The 17977-nt window shown below is 54.0% G+C and overlaps 1 protein-coding gene and 1 long non-coding RNA gene across 2 annotated transcripts in view; both read right to left on the reverse strand.

Annotated features, from left to right (window-relative positions):
• Positions 1-17977, reverse strand: part of LOC126043081 (acyl-CoA desaturase-like) — a 94672-nt gene that overhangs the window by 37079 nt on the left and 39616 nt on the right. The gene's annotated exons all lie outside the window — the stretch shown is intronic.
• On the reverse strand, positions 4944-10971 carry LOC126043093 (uncharacterized). The gene is made up of 3 exons (XR_007507335.1): positions 10614-10971; positions 8491-8591; positions 4944-7182 (listed from the first exon to the last, which is right to left on the reverse strand). It is a non-coding gene; the product is annotated as an uncharacterized LOC126043093 (long non-coding RNA).

A 17977-nucleotide genomic window follows, 5' to 3' on the forward strand; every position in this document is an offset into this window, starting at 1 on the left:
AATGGGATTTTTTCCATGATATGAGCTAAACCGGCAGAAAGGGCGCAGTCCTCCAAACCGGGAGGTGGGAATGACGCAAAACCTGCCGTCTCGTGTTGTCCTGCGACCCCTTTCCTCCCACAGTGATGCAGCTGGTGGAGCCTCGGAGCTCAGGCAGTGCCCGAGCAGGCGGCAGCGCGAGGCCGTCCTGACTTTCTGCCGGTGTCCAGCCGGGGGGAGCGGGGACGCGCACCAGGCGGGACAGGGGCGGGAGGCGGGGCCCGGTGCCGGCTTCGGACGAGGTTGGCTGGGACGCGGGACGGGCGGGGACACGCTCCCCAGGCGCGGGCTGCGTGGGCTCGGCAGCGCGTGCTGCCAGGTGCAGCGGCGGGTGGTGGGTGCAGCGGGTGAGCGAGGGGTTGGCAGGCGAACACCGAGGTGACTTGGCGGGGCCGCCCTGATGCCGGCTGAGGAGGGAGGCGAGGGGCAGCGAGCCCGCAGGCGAGATACCGAGGTGCCTCGCCAGCCGCAACTCCACGCCCCCGCACGGGGGAGGGAGCGGGGCGAGGCGGGAAACGCGAGAGTGGCTTTGAGAGAAGGGAGCCCCGGGCTGAACATTGGGCAGAGCTCGCGTACGGGCGGTGGGGCTGAGGGCGAAGGCCACGATGACGCCGGGGCAGAGGAAGGAAAGCGAGCGTGCGGGAAGAGCGCCGGGCTGGGAAGGTAGGTAAGCAAGCGCTGAAGCGCTTTCGGTGGGAAAGGCTGTGGCACCTCATGGAGGGGACTGCATCATCGGGAAAGGCTGCGGTACCACAGGCAGGGAATGGCATTCAGGAGGCTTCACTTGGAAAGGCTGAGGTACCTGAGGCAGTGGACGGCTTCGGGGAGGCTTCAGCGGGAAAGGCTGAGGTACCTCATGGAGGGGTCGGCATCGAGGAGGCTTCAGTGGGAAAGGCTGAGGTACCTCATGGAGGGGTCGGCATCGAGGAGGCTTCAGTGGGAAAGGCTGAGGTACCTCAGGCAGGGGACAGCATCTGGGAGGCTTCGGCAGGAAAGGTTGAGGTACCTCAGGCAGGGAACGGCATCGAGGAGGCTTCGGCGGGAAAGGTTGAGGTACCTCATGGAGGGGACGGCATCAGCGGGAAAGGCGGAGGTACGTCATGTTGGGGATGGCATCGGGGAGGTTTCACTGGGAAAGGCTGAGGTACCTCAGGCAGGGGACGGGTTCGGGGAGGCTTCAGCGGGAAAGGCTGAGGTGCGTCAGGCAGGGGACAGCATCAGCAGGAAAGTCTGAGGTACCTCATGGAGGGGACGGCATCAGCGGGAAAGGCTGAGGTAACTCAGGAAGGCGTCGGCATCGAGGAAGCTTCATAGGGAAAGGCTGAGGTACCTCATGGAGGGGACGACATCGAGGAGGATTCAGCGGGAAAGGCTGAGGTACCTCATGGAGGGGACGGCATCAGTGGGAAAGGCTGAGGTACCTAATGGAGGGGATGGCAACAGGGAGGCTTCTACGGGAAAGGCTGAGGTACCTCATCGAGGGGATGGCACCAGCGGGAAAGGCTGAGGTACCTCATGGAGGGGACTGCATCATTGGTAAAGGCTGAGGTACCACATGCAGGGTATGGCATTGAGGAGGCTTCACTTGGAAAGGCTGAGGTACCTGTGGCAGTGGACGGCATCGGGGAGGCTTCAGCGGGAAAGGCTGAGGTACCTCATGGAGGGCACGACATCAGTGGGAAAGGCTGAGATACGTCATGGAGGGGACGGCATCGAGAAGTCTTCAGTGGGAAAGAATGAGGTACCTCAGGCAGGGGACGACATCAGCGGGAAAGGCTGAGGTATGTCATGGAGGGGACCGCTTCGGCGGGAAAGGCTGAAGTACGTTATGGACGGGACGGTATCAGCGGGAAAGGCTGAGGTATCTCATGGAGGGGTGGGCATTGGGGAGGCTTCAGCGGGAAAGGCTGAGGTACGTCATGGAGGGGACGGCATCAGCGGGAAAGGCGGAGGTATCTCATGGGGTGGATGACATCAGGGAGGCTTCACTGGGAAAGGCTGAGGTACCTCATGCAGGGGACAGCATCAGCGGGAAAGGCAGAGGTACGTCATGGAGAGGATGGCCCTGAGTGTGTTTCCGCGAGAAAGGCTGAGCTACCTCAGGAATGGGACGGTTTCGGGTAGGTTTCAGCGGGACAGGCTGAGGTACCTCATGGAGGGGATGGCATCAGCGGGAATGGCTGAGGTACCTCATGGAGGGGACTGCATCGGGGAGGTTTCGTTGGGAAAGGCTGTGGCACCTCATGGAGGGGACGGCATCAGTGGGAAAGTCTGAGGTACCTCAGGCAGGGGATGGCATCAGCGGGAAAGGCTGAGGTACCTCACGGAGGGGACAGAATCAGGAAGGCTTCGGCGGGAAAGGCTGAGGTACCTCATGGAGGAGACGGCCTCAGCGGGAAATGCTGACGTACCTCATAGAGGAGACAGCATCAGCGGGAAAGGCTGTGGTACGTCAGGCAGGGGACGGCATTGCGGATGCTCCACTGGGAAAGGTCGAGATACCTTCAGGCATGGGACGGCATCGGAGAGGCTTCAGCGAGAAAGGCTGAGGTACTTCACGGAGGGGACGGCATCAGGGGGAAAGGCTGAGGTACCTCATGAAGGGGACGGCATCAGTGGGAAAGGCTGAGGTACCTCAGGCAGGGGACGGCATCGAGGAGGCTTCACTGGGCAAGGCTGAGGTACATTAGGCAGGGGACGGCATCTCGGAGGCTTCAGCGGGAAAGGATGAGGTACCTCATGGAGGGGACAGAATCAGCGGGAAAGGCTGAGGTACCTGATGGAGGGGATGGCCCCGAGTGTGTTTCCGCGGGAAAAGCTGAGGTACCTCAGGAAGGGGACGGTTTCGGGGAGGCTTCAGCGGGAAAGGCTGTGGTACCTCAGGGAGGGTTGGCATTATCGGGAAAGGCTGAGGTACCTCATTCAGTGGACGGCATAAGATGGAAAGGCTGAGATACCTCATGGAGGAGACGGCAACAGCGGGAAAGGCTGAGGTACCTCAGGAAGGGGTCGGCATCGAGGTGGCTTCAATGTGAAAGGCTGAGGTACCTGAGGCAGGAGACGGCATCGGGGAGGCTTCAGCGGGAAATGCTGAGGTACATAATGGAGGGGACGGCATCATCGGGAAAGGCTGAGGTACCTCAGGCAGGGAATGGCATTGAGGAGGCTTCATATGGAAAGGCTGAGGTACCTCATGGAGGGGACGGCATCAGTGGGAAATGCTGAGGTATCTCATGGAGGGGACGGCATCGGGGAGGTTTCACTGGGAAAGGCTGAGGTACCTCCGGCAGGGGACGGCTTATGGGAGGCTTCAGCGGGAAAGGCTGATGTACGTCAGGCAGGGGACAGCATCACCGGGAAAGGCTGAGGTACCTCATGGAGGGGATGGCCCCGAGTGTGTTTCCGCGGGAACAGCTGGGTACCACAGGAAGGGGATGGTTTCAGGGAGGCTTTAGCGGGAAAGGCTGAGGTAACTCATCGGAGGGACAGCATTAGCGGGAAGGGTTGAGGTACTGCAGGGGACTGCATCAGGGAGGCTTCACTGGGAAAGGCTGAGGCACCTCTAGGCAGGGGACGTCATCAGCAGGATAGGCTGACATACCTCATGGAGGGGATGGCATCAGCGGGAAAGACTGAGATACCTCATGGAGGGGATGGCATCAGTGGGAAAGGCCGAGGTACTTCATGGAGGGGATGGCCCCGAGTGGGTTTCCGCGGAAAAGGCTGAGGTACCTCAGGCAGGGGACGCCTTCAGGGAGGCTTCAGCGGGAAAGGCTGCGGTACCACAGGTAGCTATCAGCATCAGTGGGAAAGGATGTGGTACCTCATGGAGGGGATGGCCCCAAGTGTGTTTCCGCGGGAAAGGCTGAGGTACCTCAAGAAGGGGACGGTTTCGGGGAGGCTTCAGCGGGAAATGCAGTGGTACCTCAGGGAGGGGTCGGCATCTGCAGGGAAGGCTGAGGTACCTCATGGAGGGGACGGCATCAGCGGGAAAGGCTGAGGTACCTCATGGATGGGACGGCATCGGGGAGCCTTCGGCGGGAAAGGCTGAGGTACCTCATGGAGGGGACGGCATCAGCGGGAAAGGCTGAGGTACCTCAGGCAGGGGACGGCATCAGCGGGAAAGGCTGAGGTACCTCATGGTGGGGACAGAATCAGGAAGGCTTCGGCGGGAAAGTCTGCGGTACCTCAGGAAGCGGACGGCATCACCGGGAAAGGCTGAGGTACCTCATGGAGGGGACGGCATCGGGGAGCCTTCGGCGGGAAAGGCTGAGGTACCTCATGGACGGGACGGCATCTGCGGGAAAGGCTGAGGTACCTTCAGGAAGGGATTGGCAACGAGGTGGCTTCAATGTGAACGGCTGAGGTACCTGAGGCATGGGACGGCATTGGGGAGGCTTCAGCGAGAAAGGCTGAGGTACCTCATGGAGGGGACGGCATCAGCGGGAAATGCTGAGGTACCTCATGTAGGGGACGGCATCAGCGGGAACGGCTGAGGTACATAATGGAGGGGATGGCATCAGCAGGAAAGGCTGAGGTACCTCATGGAGGGGACTGCATCATCGGGAAAGTCTGAGGTACCTCAGGCAAGGAATGGCATTGAGGAGTCTTCATATGGAAAGGCTGTGATACCTCATTCAGTGGACGGCATAAGTGGGAAAGGCTGAGGTACCTCATGTAGGCGACGGCATCGGCGGGAAACACTGAGGTACCTCATGGAGGGGACAGCATCTGCGGGGAAGGCTGAGGTACCTCAGGCAGGGTACAGCATCGAGGAGGCTTTACTGGGAAAGCTGAGGTACCTCAGGGAAGGGACGGCATCAGAGAGGCTTCAGCAGGAAAGGCTGATGTTGGAGCATTCGAGGAATGCACATAAGTCGACCCAATATGTGTGATAGAAGGGATTCAACTTTATTTGCACGGATAGCTCATATTTATACAGTTTGCGATAATTATGCCTACTAGTCCTAATATGATTGGAACATTGCTAATGTTTATTCATTACTAAAACACACCCACTGGTGATTTGCAGCTATACGTGTTCCGTAACTTTCTCATGGGAACTTCTTCAAAAGTTACTTATGAAGTTATGCCAAGGTCACACCGTCCCTGTCTTTCTCCTGATAACAGCGAGACCAGCTGTTGTTTTTCTCCCGATATCAGTAAAGCCAGCTGTTTTCGGCCAAGGCCTAGTCTTGCTGCTCAAACTGACATTCTTTCACACAGAACTCTGCTCGCACAACTTTTCTATAGACCCATGTCCTTTCTCATCAAGCCAATTCCCAACAATTCCCCCTTTTTCTTTTTTGCCAGTAGAGCTTGGTGTGTCAGCTCTGCGACTCCTTTCATCATGCACCCATATGCAATTTTAACTATTACACAGATTAATATCAATATACCCAACCACCGTAAGGCTTCTTTAATCAATGACATTAGCCATGGTGTTATCCCGCCAAATATTGACTGTAACACTCCATCAAACCAACTAGTTTCTTGCTGGATCTTTTGTGTATGTTTTTTCAGCCAGTCTATTTGTTTGTATATAGTTTGAGGTAAAATTTTAACACCTGCTCTATTGCCCTTTGCAAAGATCTATGAACACAATTAATTAAACACAGTAAAAACAACATTATACCTAATAAAATACATAAGAATAAAAGACTGTTCAGGTAATGCCAATGACACACAAAAAGAGATTTGATTAATAGCTTTAGCTAGTGACACCCAAATATTCTTACTGTCCCACGGCATTAACCGATGTGGATCAATCACTGGTGTCACTGTCATGCTGCTTACTACAGTCAGTGTGTTCCATATCAATCTCAGCATAAGGTTTCAAATTTATGGGTAAATCAGGAACGTATCTGCCAGACATGGATGATGTGATTTTTTTTTTGTCCAATTGCTGCCAAGGCTTGCCATCCCGGTGCACTTAGTTGTCTTGTAGAAGTTAAGCTATCGCTGCCCCGGAATAAATCCAGCAGCGGCTGTAAGTCTGTATTTGTAATACCACAACAAGGTCAAATCCACTGTAGGTCTCCGTTTAAATCTTTCTCCCTCTTTTTGTTTTTGAGCAATCCAGGCTTGCTTAATAACTTGGGATGCCATTTTCCTTAATAAGCTGAACAAGGTAAAACTATTACAATAGCTAAAATCACAGTAACTACAATAATGCCCATAATTCTTTGAGCCAACCTGTTACCCCTAATGACCCAGACCATGAGGACTATTAGGAAAATGAACCATCCATACATTCTTGTGCCATCTTGCTCCACGAACTCAGCCCAGCAATCGGTAGGTGCCAGCTTTCCGCGGGCGTCCCCACAGAGGCAACGACGGCCTCACCGTACACCAGCCCGGTGCTCTTCGGAAAATCCCGGTATTAATACATTTGCAGAGGAACGGGTTTTAGCACACGTGGCCAGCGGGTGCCAAAAGTCCGCCTTGGTTGCAATCTATGACGCCTGTGCTCGCTGGCCAGGCGCGCTGCACGAGTCATAGCCATCTTGTCTATTGGTTCCTGGGCTTTACGATACAGTTGCGATGCACAGAGAATCTTGACCTGTTATGTTAGCCAAGGTGACCTATACATTAGTTTTCGGCTGAGGTAGTATTCATATTGCCACATCATCTATGATGGTCCAGATGATGATGGTCGTGCAAATCGAACAGGAGTCCGCCGTGGGCCTGTATCTGTGGAAACACAATCAACCTCGTTCCCAGGTTATTAATGGAAATAGACCTTACCCCTAATTTTGGCTTTAACTAACTTTTACATTTACCCCACACTGTCTTCCCGTAATCACACTATGTTTAATCAAATTATGCTTAACACACTTTTTACCTAAAGCAAGTTCTATATACAATAAGGCACGCTGTTCTAAAAACCTGTCTGAAGGACTCAGTGTCCGCTAGTAATACTCTATTAGTTAGAATCTGTCGGATCAGTGGCTTCAGCACCCACCGGTACCGTGCCAGTTGCCATTGGGACAATTCCGGGTCCAGCATCAGTGCGAAGCCATGGCTTGACCCACTTAGCCGGGATCTCCCAGTAAGTTTTACTTCTGCTGATCCGCACCATTTCCCGGATTCTGGGTCCTTATACATTACCATGATTCCTGTACTTTGTCGCGTCCTTTCTGCCTGTAAAAGAACATGATGCACTACCATTGGTGGGTCTTTGTGATCACCTGTCAATCTAAGATAATTTAGCACAAATAAGGCTTTGGCCAATCGTTCCTCTGGGAGTAAGCCCTGGGTTCCCCCCTTTTGTTTTTGCAGCATGTTCTTTTAGGGTTTGGTTGGCCCATTCGACAATAGCCTGTCCTGTGGGAAGATGTGGAATACCGGTACCATGGTGAATTCCCCACAAATTACAAAATCGAGCAAATCGTGTAGAACCATAGGCTGGGCCGTTGTCCATCTTAATTTCTTTAGGCACACCCAGTACTGCAAAAGAAGCGTGAAGATGTCATTCAATATGTAAGGCCTTTTCTTCAGTTTGTGCCGTGGCCCACATTGGCAGCAGGATAGGTATCAATACACACGTGCACAGAACGCTTTGCACCGAACCACATGACATGGGTGACGTCCATTTGCCACAACTGCAATGGCAAAAGACCTCGTCGGTTAACCTCACGGCCCAAGCCCAGCCCTTCCTTTTGATAATCGGGGCATGCTTTAAAGATACCTTGGGCATCAGTAAGTGGTAAGTCAAATTGCTTTGTTAACATCCTAGCAGGTTGGTGCAAGAACGCATATGATTGAGATCTATAATGAACAAATCCCATTCTTCTGGAAGCATAACTGGACACAGCAAACCTGGCTGCAGGGCTCCCATACTGTCCATCACCGCATTCACAGCTCTGAGATCATGTAACAGTCTCCATTTCCCACTTTTCTTGGGAATGGTAAATATTGATGTATTCCATGGACTAGTAGAAGGAACAACATGTCCCGCTCTCAATTGGTCCTCAACTAACCCTTGTATTTTTAGCAGCCTTTCAGAATTTAGCAGCTACTGATCAATCCAAACAGGCTCATCTGTTTTCCAGTTAATTTTCAGAATTGGCTACCCATCAGTGACCGCTCCTAAAAAGGATGCGTCACTAACATTGCCTTCATTTGGCTCAATAAATCACAGCCTACGAGGCCAAACAATTCAGTTGGGGTAGTCATGACATACGGACACGTCGTAATGTGTTCACCATCGGGGAACACAAATGTACTCAGTAGCTGACTTACTAAGGTGGCTTGTGTGCCCCCTATCCCAGCAATACCAAAATTTGGATTGATCGATGGCCATGATGGAGGCCAAATGCATCGTGAAATAATCGTAACATCAGCCTCTGTATTGATTGTCATCGGTTTCTTGATGACAACTCCATCGGGCCCTTCCAATTGCACTACCTTTTCTGGTTGACCTCTTGTTGTGTCCATGGCAAAGTATACCTGCGGTTTCCCTGTGGAGCCGAATCCACCATCTCCACGTTGTACTTCACCTGGGTTCGGAACACACGACCTGAATGGAACTAATTGTGCTATTCTGGTACCTTTAGGAATAGAAACAGGAGGGATTAAAACATAAATCATAATTTTCACAGTCCCACAATAATCTGCATCAATAAGCCCTGGGAGCACCAGAATTCCTTCTAGAGCTGTTGAAGATTGCCCCATTAAAAATGCACAAAGTCCAAACCCCAATGGTCCCTTTATGTTGACTGCGGTTTCCACATCCACTCCGGAGCTTTCTGCGGTGGCGGATCTGGTGGTTGCGAGGCTGCCTGAGGGCTGGCAGCTCAAGCCCCTTGCATTCGTGTTGTCGCGCGAGGGGCCTTCGCGGTCAGTGTGAAGTTTCCCTTCTTCCTGTATTCTTGGTGGTATGGTTATCTTTCTTACACTTGTTGCAGCACTTACTGTTAACAGTAACTGTACATTTGCTCCTAATGTGTCCACGTTTGCCACAGTTAAAACACTTGACCAAGGGTGTCTTACTGGCCTTGTGTTTCTTTGTAGCTCCTTGGAGAGCTGTGGCAGCGTAGGCTACTTTCTGTGAGTCCACTGATCAATCCGTGTATTCTACCATATCAACGACGTCTGCATTTTTCGGCAAATTACACAATGCTTTGCGTGTCTTTTCAGTAGCATTTTCAAAAGCGAGTATTTTGAACATGTTTTCTTTCATGCCCTCGTTCATGTCAGGGTGGTCATAAATTGTATTCTCCTGTTTCACCTGGGTGAAAGCATGGCTGTACATATTGTCTGGTATGGTAAGAAAAGCTTGATACGCCAAGATCTGTGATAGATGATGAACCTCAGTGATACATTGTAACTGAGCGTTCCCTGATGCAAAGGGTCCAGTACCCATCGGCATCTGCGTGGTTACTCCCCATAGGGGATCTGTTTGTTGTCGTGATGTTGCTTGCTCCCTATCACAGAACTTCTCCTACTGCCGGAAAAACACTAACATTTGGGCGGGTGTCAAAACCAACTGTGCTAGCTGTTTAATATCTTGAGGTATCAGCGTATCAGCAGAAAAAATGAATTGCAGTATTTGGTGAGTTAACGCAGATTTGATTCCGTACTGACTCACAGCATTCCTTAATTTCTCAATGACCTTCCAGTCAAACGCCTCCCATTTTTTCTGTCCATTTGATGCAATAACTCGGAATGCTTGGAGCATAGTCCCTTCTATAATGGCATCTTTTATTACACCCCTCCAATGTCTCTGCCTTTCTTCTGCAGCGGCTATTACAAGCGGCTCCGCATCTATCACGGGTGCGGTTGTTTTCCCCGTCTCTTTTCCGCATTTCCTTTAACAATTCTAACATTGTCTCTTTTTGTTCTATTATTAGAGTAGCCAAGTCCTTGTTTGCATTATTTGAATCAGGGTATATGCTAGGTATAGTTTGTTCACGTTGAACGGTGGTATCTGGGGACTGTTTTTTCGTAGGCAGATTTTTACTCACTCCCTGATTCTGTAGGGTTTCCTTTAATCGTACGGATAGGGAGGCTTGGGAACTGTCAGATGGCTGATTAATATCGGCAGTCCCAGGGAGTGGAGCAGAAGTCAAGGGCACAGGAGCAGGCGAACAAGCTCCAAAAAGTCTCTCTCGCTGCATTATGTTTTTCTCCCCGCTTTTCCCTTTCGCTTGCGGTTGGAGAGAGAGAGCAGCAAAAGCAGACGCAGACGCTTTACGATCTGCTTTCATTTCTTACAGAGTTGTCTTAATCAATTTCCATAAAGTTGCAAGACCTTTAACTTCTTTAGACCCGTCACTAATTTCATCCCATAGGGAGGTTCCGATAACATTCCAGGTACTAAGCTCAAAAGCTGTACCCACACTAATTGAAAGGTTTCTGTCCTTGCTTCATTAGTTTTTTAGCTGATTTATCATCGTCAATTACCATATCCCATAATACGTCTCCTAATCTACGCCATTCACTCTCCTCAAATAATAAATCCGGATTCTTAACGCATCCCTTAACACGACCTAAAGCAACTAATCCTGAAACTTGCTTAACGCAATTTATCCCCGGTTTTCTAAAAAGCGCTGTAATAATTTTAGGGCTACCTCTTGATCCATTGCCGGCCGGCTTCTTGATACTCCTGGGTGCTACCTTGATTAAGGCACCTCGGTTAAAAAGTCTTTGCAGCCTTTTTCCAGTAGCCCTCACTGATGGCGAACCCCTTTTGGATGGTCCAGGCATGAGAGTTAACACACCAACCAAGACGATCAGAGTTCGGTTAATCTTTTGACCCCCCGGTCGCTGCTACCGGTGCTTCTCAGTGTCCGTCGCTCCAATTCCCCTTTCTTTGGTCCCTGTTCGGACGCCATTTGTTGGAGCGGCGGAGGAATGCACGTAAGTCGACCCAATATGAGTGATAGAAGTGATTCAACTTTATTTGCATGGATAGCTCATATTTATACAGTTTGCGATAATTATGCCTACTAGTCCTAATATGATTGGAACATTGCTAATGTTTATTCATTACTAAAACACGCCCACTGGTGATTTGCAGCTATACGTGTTCCGTAACTTTCTCATGGGAACTTCTTCAAAAATTACTTATGAAGTTATGCCAAGGTCACACCGTCCCTGTCTTTCTCCTGATAACAGCGAGACCAGCTGTCGTTTTTCTCCCGATATCAGTAAAGCCAGCTGTTTTCGGCCAAGGCCTAGTCTTGCTGCTCAAACTGACATTCTTTCACACAGAACTCTGCTCGCACAACTTTTCTATAGACCCATGTCCTTTCTCATCAAGCCAATTCCCAACAGGCTGAGATAACTCATGGAGGGGACGGCATCAGCGGTAAAGCTGAGGTACCTCATGGAGAGGACGGCATCAGCAGGAAAGGCTGAGGTACCTCATGGAGGGGACAGCATCAGCGGGACAGGCTGAGATACCTCATGGAGGGGATGGCATCAGCGGGAAAGGCTGAGGTACCTCATGGAAGGGATGGCCCCGAGTGGGTTTCCGCCGGAAAGCCTGAGGTACCTCAGGAAGGGGACGGTCTCGGGGACGCTTCAGCGGGAAAGACTGCGATGACTCAGGGAGGGGTCGGCATCACCTGGAAAGGCTGAGGAACCATATATAGGGGACGGCATCAGCGGGAAAGGTGGAGGTACCTCATGAAGGGGACGGCATCGAGGAAGCTTCACTGGGAAATGCTGAGGTTCCTCAGGGAGGGGACGGCATAGGGGAGGCTTCAGCGGGAAAGGCTGAGGTACCTCATGGAGGGGATGGCATCAGCAGTAAAGGCTGAGGTAACTCATGGAGGTGACGGCATTGGGGAGGCTTCGTCGAGAAAGCCTGAGGTACCTTATGTTGGAGAAGGCAGCAGCGGGAAAGGCTGAGGTACCTCATGGAGGGGACGGCATCAACGGGAAAGCCTGAGGTACCTCATGGAGGGTAACGCATCACGGAGACTTTGGCGGGAAAGACTGAGGTACCTCATGGAGGGGACGGCATCGGGGAGGCTTCGGCGAAAAAGGCTGAGGTATCTCATGGAGGGGATGGCCCCGAGTGGGTTTCCGCGGGGAAAGCTGAGGTACCTCAGGAATGGGACGGTTTCGGAGAGGCTTCAGTGGGAACGGCTGCGATACCTCAGGGAGGGGACAGCATCGGGGAGGCTTCAGCGGGAAATGCTGAGGTACCTCATGGAGGCGACGGCATCGTGGAGGCTTCAGCGGGAAAGGCTGAGGTACCTCAAGCAGGGGACAGCATCAGCGTGAAAGGCTGAGGTACGTCAGGCACGGGATGGCATCGGGGAGGCTTCAGCAGGACAGGCTGAGGTACCTCATGGAGAGGACGGCGTCAGTGGGAAAGGCTGAGGTACCTCATGGAGGGGACAGCATCAGCGGGAAAGGCTGACGTACCACATGCAGGGGACGGCATCAGGGGGAAAGGCTGAGGTACCTTAGGCAGTGGAGGGCATCAGCGGGAAAGGCTGAGGTACCTCAGGCACAGGACGGCAACAGGAATGCTTCAGCAGGAAAGGCTGATGTACATCATGGAGGGGACGGCATCAGCGGGAAAGGCTGAGATATATCGTGGATGGGACGGCATTTGGAAAGCTTTGGCGGGAAACGCTGAGGTACCTCACGGAGTGGACGGCATCAGCGGGAAAGGCTGAGGAACCTCATGGAGGGGACAGCATCAGCGGGAAAGGCTGAGGTACCTCAGGCAGGGGACGGCATCGAGGAGTCTTCACTGGTAAAGGCTGAGGTACCTCAGGAAAGGGATGGCAACGGGGACGCTTCAGCGGGAAAGGCTGAGGTACCTCATGGAGGGGACAGCATCAGCGGGAAAGGCTGAGTTACCTCATGGAGGGGACGGCATCAGGAGGCTTCGTCGGGAAAGGCTGAGGTACCTCATGGAGGGGACGGCACCAGCCGGAAAGGCTGAGGTACCTCATGGAGAGGATGGCATCAGCGGGAAAGTCTGAGGTACCTCATGGAGGGGATGGCCCAGAGTGGGTTTCCGCGGGAAAGGCTGAGGTACCTCAGGAATGGGATGGTTTCGGAGAGGCTTCAGAAGGAAATGCTGAGGTACCTCATGGAGGGGACGGCATTGTGGAGGCTTCGGCGGGAAAGGCTGAGGTACCTCAAGCAGGGGACACCATCAGCGGGAAAGGCTGAGGTACCTCAGGCAGGGGACGGCATCGAGGAGGCTTTACTGGGAAAGGCTGAGGTACCTCAGGCAGGGGATGGCATCAGGGAGGCATCAGCAGGAAAGACTGAGGTACCTCATGGAGGGGATGGCATCAGCGGTAAAGCTGAGGTACCTCATGGAGGAGACGGCATCAGCAGGAAAGGCTGAGGTACGTCATGGAGGGGACGGCATAAGGGGGAAAGACTGAAGTACTTCATGGAAGGGATGGCTCCGAGTGAGTTTCCGCCGAAATGGCTGAGGTACCTCAGGAAGGGGACGGTTTCGCGGAGGCTTCAGCGGGAAGGACTGTGGTGCGTCAGGGAGCGGTCGGCATCAGCGGGAAAGGCTGAGGAACCTCATGGAGGGGTTGGCATCAGCGGGAAGAGCTGAGGTAACTCATGGAAGGGACAGAATCAGCGGGAACGGCTTCACTGGGAAAGGCTGAGGTACCTCGTGGAGGAGACGGCATAGGCGAGGCTTCAGCGGGAAAAGCTGAGGTACCTCATGTTGGGGACGGCAGCAGCGGCAAAGGCTGAGGCACCTCATGGAGGGGACGGCATCAGCCGGAAAGGCTGAGGAACCTCATGGAGGGGACGGCATCAACGGGAAAGGCTGACGTACCTCATGGAGGGTAACGCATCGGGGAGACTTGGGCGGAAAAGACTGAGGTACCTCATGAAGGGGACGGCATCTGGGAGGCTTTGGCGAAAAAGGCTGAGGTCCTCATGGAGGGGACGTCATCGGGGAGGCTTCAGCGGGAAAGGCTGAGGTACCCCACGCAGGAGACGACATCAGCGGGAAAGGCTGAGGTACCTCATGGAAGGGATGGCCCCGAGTGGGTTTCCACGGGGAGGGCTGAGGTACCTCAGGAAGGGGACAGTTTCGGAGAGGCTTCAGCGGGAAAGACTGCGGTGCATCAGGGAGGGGTTGGCATCAGCGGGAAAGGCTGAGGAACCTCATGGAGGGGACGGCATCAGCAGGAAGGGCTGAGGTAACTCATGGAGGGGACGGCATCGAGGCAGCTTCACTGGGAAAGTCTGAGGTAACTCATGGAGGAGACGGCATAGGGGAGGCTTCAGCGGGAATGGCTGAGGTACCTCATGGAGGGGATGGCATCAGCGGTAAAGTCTGAGGTACCTCATGGAGGAGACGGCATCAGGGAGGCTTCGACGGGAAAGGCTGAGGTACCTCATGTTGGGGACGGCAGCAGCGGCAAAGGCTGAGGCACCTCATGGAGGGGACAGCATCAGTGGGAAAGGCTGAGGTATTTCAGGCAGGGGACGGCATCGAGGAGTCTTCACTGAAAAAGGCTGAGTTACATCAGGAAAGGGACGGCAACGGGGAGGCTTCAGCGGGAAAGGCTGAGTTACCTCATGGAGGGGACAGCATCAGCGGGATAGGCTGAGGTACCTCAGGCAGGGGACGGCATCAGCAGGAAAGGCTGAGGTACCTCATGGAGGGGACGGCATCAACGGGAAAGGCTGAGGTACCTCATGGAGGGGACAGCATCAGGGAGGCTTTGTCGGGAAAGGATGAGGTACCTCATGGAGGGGACGACATAAGTGGGAAAGGCTGAGATACCTCATGGAGGGGACGGCATCAGCGGGAAAGGCTGAGGTACCTCATGGAGGGGACGGCATCAACGGGAAAGGCTGAGGTACCTCATGGAGGGGCGAGCATAGGGTTGGCTTCGGCTGGAAAGGCTGAGGTACCTAATGGAGGGGACGGCATCAACGGGAAAGTCTGAGGTACCTCATGGAGGGGCCGGCATCGGGTTGGCTTCGGCGGGAAAGCCTGAGGTACCTAATGGAGGGCACAGCATCAGCGGGAAAGGCTGAGGTACCTCATGGAGGGGACGGCAAGAGCGGGAAAGGCTGAGGTACCTCATGGAGAGGACTCTATCAGCGGGAAAGGCTGAAGTACATCCTGGAGGGGACGGCATCATCAGGAAAGGTAGAGGTACCTAATGGAAGGGACGGCATCAGCGGGAAAGTCTGAGGTACCACATGGAGGGGACAGGATCAGTGGGAAAGGCTGAGGTACTTCATGGGGGGATGGCATCGGGGAGGCTTCGGCGGGAAAGGCTGAGGTATCTCATGGAGGGGACGGCATCAGTGGGAAAGGCTTAGGTACCTCAGGAAGGGTACGGTTTTGGAGAGGCTTCAGCAGGAAAGGCTGCGGTACCTCAGGGAGGGGTCGGCATCAGCGGGAAAGGCTGAGGTACCTCATGGAGCGGACGGCATCAGCGAAAAAGGCTGAGGTACCTCATGGAGGGGACGGCATCAGCGGGAAAGGCTGACGTACCTCATGGAGGTGACAGCGTCGGGGAGGCTTCATTGGGAAAGGCTGAGGTACCTCATGAAAGGGATGGCATCAGCAGAAAAGGCTGAGGTACCTCATGGAGGGGACGGTATCAGCGGGAAAGTCTGAGGTACCTCAGGCAGGGTACGGCATCGAGGAGGCTTCACTGGGAATGGCTTAGGTAACTCAGGCAGGGGACGGCATCGGGGAGGCACCAGTGGGAAAAGCTGAGGTACCTCATGGTGGGGACGGCATCGGGGAGGCTTCAGAAGGAAAGGCTGAGGTACCTCATGGAGGGGACGGCATCTGTGGGAAAGGCTGAGGTACCTCAGGCATGGTACGGCATCGAGGAGGCTTCACTGATAAAGGCTGATGTACGTCGGGCAGGGGACGGCAACGGGGAGGCTTCATCGTGAAAGGCTGTGGTACCTCATGGAGAGCACGGCATCATCGGGAAAGGCTGAGGTACCTCATGGAGGGCACGGCATCGGGGAGGCTTCGGCGGGAAAGCCTGAGATACCTCATGGAGGGGGCGGAATCAATGGGAAAGGCTGAGGTACCTCATGGAGGGGATGGACCCGAGTGGGTTTCCGCGGAAAAGGCTGAGGTACTTCAGGAAGAGGTCGGTTTCGGGGAGGCTTCAGCGGCAAAGGCTGAGGTACCTCAGGGAGGGGTCGGCATCAGCCGTAAAGGCTGAGGTACCTCATGGAGCAGAAGGCATCAGCGGGAAAGGCTGAGGTACCTCATGGAGGGGATAGCATCAGCGGTAAAGGCTGAGCTACCTCATGGAGGGGACGGCATCAGCCGGAAAGGCTGAGGTACCTCATGGAGGGGACAGCATCGGGGAGGCTTTGGCGGGAAACGCTGAGGTTCCTCAGGCAGGGGACAGCATCAGCGGGAAAGGCTGAGGTACCCTAGACAGGGAACAACATAGAGGATCCTTTACTGGGAAAGGCTGAGGTACCTCAGGTAGGGGATGGCATCGGGGAGGCTTCAGTGGGAAAGGCTGAGGTACCTCTTTGAGGGGACGGCATCGGGGAGGCTTCGGCGGGAAAGGCTGAGGTACCTCATGGAGCGGACGGCAGCAGCGGGAAAGGCTGAGGAACCTCATGGACGGGAGAGCCTCAGAGGGAAAGTCTGAGCTACCTTATGGAGGGGATGGCATCAGAGGTAAAGGCTGATTTACCTCATGGAGAGGACGGCATCGGGGAGGCTTCGCCGGGAAGGGCTGTGGTACCTCATGGAGGGCACGGCATCAGCGGGAAAGGCTGAGGTACCTCAAGAAGGGGACGGCATCAGCGGGAAAGGCAGAGGTACCTCATGCAGGGGACAGTATCGAGGAGGCTTCACGGGAAAGGCTGAAGTACCTCAGGAAGGGGACATCATCGAGGAGGCTTCGGCGGGAAGGGCTGAGGTACCTCATTGTCGTGGCTTAACCCCAGCCAGCAACTAAGTACCACGCAGCTGCTCACTCACTTCCCCCATCCAGTGGGATGGGGGAGGAAATCGGGAAAAAAAAGTAAAACTCCTGGGCTGAGATAAGAACGGTTTAATAGAACAGAAGAGAAGAAACTAATAATGATAATGATAACACTAATAAAATGACAACAGTAGTAATAAAAGGATTGGAATGTACAAATGATGCACAGGGCAATAGCTCACCACCCGCCAACCGACACCCCGCCAGTCCCCGAGCAGCGATTCCCTGCCCCCCCCCCCCCGCTTCCCAGTTCCTAAACTAGATAGGACGTCACATGGTATGGAATACACCATTGGCCAGTTTGGGTCAGGTGCCTTGGTTGTGTCCTGTGCCAACTTCTTGTGCCCTGGCTGGCCATGAGAAGCTGAAAAATCCTTGACTATAGTCTAAACAATACTGAGCAACAACTGAAAACATCAGTGTTATCAACATTCTTTGCATGCTGAACTCAAAACATAGCACTGTACCAGCTACTAGGAAGACAGTGAGCTCTATCCCAGCTGAAACCAGGCCACTCATGGAAGGGATGGCATCAGCGGAAAAGGCTGAGCTACCTCATGGAGGGGACGGCATCGGGGAGGCTTCAGCGGGAAAGGCTGAGGTACCTCATGGAGTGGACGGCATAAGGGGGAAAGGCTGAGATACCTCTTGGAGGGGACTGCATCAGCGGGAAAGGCTGAGGTACTTCATGGAAGGGATGGCTCCGAGTGAGTTTCCGCCGAAAAGGCTGAGGTACCTCAGGAAGGGGACGGTTTCGGGGAAGCTTCAGCGGGAAGGACTGTGGTGCATCAGGGAGGGGTCGGCATCATCCGGAAAGGCTGAGTAACCTCATGGAGGGGACGGCATCAGCGGGAAGGGCTGAGGTAACTCATGGAAGGGACGGCATCAGCGGGAACGGCTTCACTGGGAAAGGCTGAGGTACCTCATGGAGGAGACGGCATAGGGGAGGCTTCAGCAGGAATGGCTGAGGTACCTCATGGTGGGGATGGCATCAGGGAGGC

This window comes from Accipiter gentilis, chromosome 9 (genome assembly GCF_929443795.1).
Source record: "Accipiter gentilis chromosome 9, bAccGen1.1, whole genome shotgun sequence".
Taxonomy (NCBI): domain Eukaryota; kingdom Metazoa; phylum Chordata; class Aves; order Accipitriformes; family Accipitridae; genus Astur; species Astur gentilis.